Here is a 4,430-nt window from a genome sequence, read left to right on the forward strand (position 1 = left end):
TTCACCCTCCCAAAAAAATTGCTGAACGTTGCAAACCTTTTTCATGGTGAAACATATAACTGTATGTCTACCAAAAGAGACAATCTGATTTACTTTCCTTCTCACCTATTTTATAGCCTCTCATGCTTCCAGATATGCTCAACTTTTTTTTCTTTATTGATGGGACCACTCTTTAAGGCACATAATATGGCTCTAACACATACTTAGTGTCATAGTTATCAGCGTTCAAAGCATTAGAGAACACTGCTAAGGGTAACGCAACGGGCACGAACACAGCTTAGACCCAAACCTGGACTCAAGATAAATGGAGAACAGGCTGAACTGCATGTTATATTTTTTCAAAAATATTTTTATTTAATTCCTTTACGCTACTTCTAATTTTTACAAGCAATTGTGACGCAGTACGTTAATTGAAAAGATGTTCAGTTGAGCTTCTCCTATGGATAAAAAATGAATGTTAATGTGCTCCTAGAACTGACTTAACTATATTGCTGGAGGCAAGTTCGAGTGAAATATACAGCCATAAAAAAATTAATAGAAGGAAAGCTCTGTGGTGCTTCCTGTGGTGTACGTAGAATTAGATCGAATAAAGGTAACACAGGAGAGCTTGATATTCTTTTTAGCGCCTTCCTCGCAATAAAATTGTATAGAGTACCCAATTCAGATTTATTTTTTGGCTTGTTTAATATTGATAAGCTGATTTTCGTATAATCTCGACGCGGAACATCATTATTTCAAGAGCCTGTTTTTCCACAGTACACGCCTACGAGCACTGTCGCATTGCTGCATGAACTCCGCTGCGCAACCTTAAGCAGGCATAAGTTTCCCAATGATGAAATGAGCAGTTGCAGCGGCATGTGGCCTTGCTACGGACACCAATGATGGCCATGCCATAGCGAGCAATTTTCCGCGGCGAACGGTCCGTATCTCGGTTTCCCGCAGATACAGGGTTAAGTGGCTTCGTGAGTGCTCAACCGTTCCTTTTGTCTTGCACGGATAAAAGCCACAGTGCACACCGCCACCGCGGCACAAACCCTGTAATGAACACGAGGAGCAATTCCATGGACCATGAGAGGATAACGCCCACATCTGAATAACACACAAGCATCGGGTAGTCCCAAATGTTATTTTACTGTTGCTCCCCCTCTCCTCCCCATGCTGAACCCTGAAGGCTGCGTCAGTCGTTTGGATGGGACATCATACAGACGCGCATCTCTGATAGGTTCGTTTCGGCGAGGGAAGCTTAACTGGGCTTTGGTCAGATCTGCCATTTATGGTGATGCTCGCGGACGTCTGCTGCCCTTGGGACGACCAGGAGGATAACCCGACTGGAAGTACAACGGCAGGCGAGCTAACTGCGCTGATGGGGGCATTAGGTGCGTTATTTGTGCGCATACGATTGTTCGTATCGCTGAAGACAACTGCACTGCCGGCGTAGAATTGCCGTGCGCTTAGATGTGGTTGTATAGCAACGTATGCACTGCACCCATAATTCGAATGAGAAGTAATAACACAGCTTCCAAGAAGCTCAAGCACTGGGGCATTGGCCAGTTTATGAGCTGTCGGCGTCGCGCGTGATTCGCCTAGTGGAACTGACATGGAGCTGCCGCTTCGTCAATGAACTGAAACACCTGATGACAGTGTTGATGGTAATTAAGTCGGTAAAACGAGCTACTTCTTACGTATTTAGTGTCTAAAAGAAAATATGTACTAAAAAGAATTTAATGCACGATCATTTCATTCGAAGAACCCGTAACTGCAATAGTTATTAGGGACAAATCTATCATGTTGGCATGAAGAAATTTTACTTTTAGCTCTGCTTTTGTTGTGCATAACTCGTCAAACTGTTTGACGTAGGTGAAAAGACGGAAAGTAATAGATCTCATTTTTTTTATTTTGATCTTGATGGTGTTGTCGCAACAGTGGAAGGTTGGGAGGCGTACTGAAGTTTTCAGCAAGATATCGTCGCATTAACTTTTCATAACAAGCAGTCATGTTCGAATACAGTGAGTTTTTGTCCACAACTAAACGTTTCTTTACGCGCCTAAATTCTACATTTCACTGCAGCGTGAGCCACACGTGGTGCCGTTAAACTTATCCGTTTCCGACCACTACATTGGAATATCGCCTTTGGACAGGAGCTCACAGAACACTCCACAGCGTGGGATGGTCAATTCTGCACGCTTAACCGTGGGTTTAAGAGGAACAATTTGCGTCAATTGGAAATATAATGCCTTCAGCGACAATCTGGCTGAACGTAACAGAGGGAAGTATGTCTTCGAAAATACTAAATGTTCGGAAAAGATATGTCAGCATAGTACAGTATTTTCAGTAAAGGAAGCGTTATTCAAAAATTAATCCTTAAAAATAAATTATGAGCCGTTCCACTCTGTGAACGTGGATGACTAACGAAGCTATTTAGCAAACGACACAGAGGTGACACAGAATTTCAAAGAAAGATACGAACTCATTCGCCGTGATCTTTATATACATTGGCGTGGACGACGCGACCGCCGCCCCAAGGAGTCGGAGGAAACTAGATGCGCGTGACGTTTCAACGGCACCGCCATCACCGGAGAGCAGAAGGAAATGAAAGCAGATACACAAGCGCTTGGAGCGCCGACAAAAAAGAGAAAGGTGCGAACGTAGACATGGCCGACGCGGGTCAGAGTGCGGTATTTGTTCTTATCAGCTCAGTATCTGATACGGATTCTGTTGGACCGACAACATTAGACTTACTTTTGCAAGTTGGCGGAGTGCTTGAAGCCTGCTTCGCCTCCGCCGCAGGTCGGCCCGGTATTGCACTATATATCTCCAGGAATCTACCTAAGGTTTTCGCACACCCAGAACAAAAATTCATAAAGCCCTACCCCCATAAACAGCTTCGCTGTCAAAAAATGAGTGCAGCCTCCATATCTCAAGAAGAAATTACTTTTCGTGACCCTCAGCTAAAGAGATTCGCTAGATTTCATGACTGTCACAAAACCACGCACGGACCAGTTTATGTCGAATGGCCATCCGGATGTCAAAAAATGGATGCTTTCAAAACGGTGATTGAAACTCCGTTTTATGTCAAATTGATCGAAAAATACATTTGAATATTCTAATAGGAGTCCGCCGTTCAGTCTATGCAGTAATACGCAGAATATGTCCATGTGCTGTGTACAGAAACAGCTTTTCCCGTAGAAGAGGCCGAACAGAAAGTGCGACGTGCACTTTATAGATATAAAAGGGACAGTTGTACTCGTACTCCATATCGGGAAAACATTAAAACAAATTGCGCCCTCTGAACAAAGAGTCGCTTTCACTGGAAAGGAATATTAGGGCAATCTCCAACCATTTGAAAAAGAAAACGTGCAGTTTGCGACTTAAAATATGTTGGAAAGCATCAAAGTTGCGGATAACTACTAGAGCAACTGAACATGCTCTCCATGAATTTTGTGTTGCGAAAATATCTTAGTGCTGCAGGATAAGGTTGCCGCGAAGTATCGCTTCATCTTAGTCTCGTTGCACCCTGTGGTGTAACGTTCTAAATGTTGTATTGTAGATTGGGCCCGCTCAAAATACAAGTCGACGGCTAGTGACGGCTCTGTATTCTTAACTGACATTACATTCCGAGAACATTCAGTGTCGTGGGACGTACAAAGGGCCAATCTTTGCTTTATGTAAACTATACGTTAGCACATTCAGACATATCTACATTTGCTGTTATCATGCCATGTAGTTTGTTTGTGTGTTCGTTTGTTTGTGCCAGCCTATATTTGTTATGTGCAGTTTGCCTAAAAGCGAAGGAGTACTGGGCCTCACCCATGATGGCAGCCTCTCCTAAGCGCAGGCTTAATTGAAAATTAGTATATCCATTAGACGCCGTAGTTTGTGCCTAATTTAATGTATTACATGGAAAGCAACGTCACGGCAGGACAACTTTATAGTGTGTGCGGTGGTAAGCCACTAATACTGTTAATGGATGGCACCGTCAGGGTATTAGGCACTCTATTGTAAGTAGTCTATCAAGCTCCATGTCCTGGTGTTCGCGCGTCCGCTCACGTGTCTGAGTTAAAGCTGGTATTGCCCTGTCAGCAAACACAATTTTGTGGCCATCCATCTAACGGCAATGGGCTGTCAAAAGCATGCGTTTCTTGCTGCGTGTCGGAAGAGCACTTGCCGTCACTTGCTCACGAGCTTCGTCATTTGATTGCGAGCACAGGTCGTCACTGCAAACTGCGTGATGTCGACGCTAAGCCAGTCCCAATTATTTGCCTTACCTAGAAGGTGTAACTTTGTCGTTAACTCCAATTTACGATGCTATGCAATGCAGGCAGCGCATAGCTTAATTATCGTATTCTCCCGCGCCAAAGCATGTCATTAAGCTTTTCAATGAGGTTCATATGTGACTGATGGCCGCTGTAGCCTCACGCCGCAACCCCTAC

General features: G+C 44.0%; 1 non-coding gene across 1 annotated transcript; it reads left to right on the forward strand.

Moving 5' to 3' along the window:
• Positions 1-2,651: 2,651 nt before the first annotated feature.
• LOC142573418 (U2 spliceosomal RNA) lies at positions 2,652-2,835 on the forward strand. The gene has a single exon (XR_012826314.1). It is a non-coding gene; the product is annotated as a U2 spliceosomal RNA (small nuclear RNA).
• Positions 2,836-4,430: the final 1,595 nt, after the last annotated feature.

Source organism: Dermacentor variabilis, chromosome 2 (genome assembly GCF_050947875.1).
Source record: "Dermacentor variabilis isolate Ectoservices chromosome 2, ASM5094787v1, whole genome shotgun sequence".
Classification (NCBI taxonomy): domain Eukaryota; kingdom Metazoa; phylum Arthropoda; class Arachnida; order Ixodida; family Ixodidae; genus Dermacentor; species Dermacentor variabilis.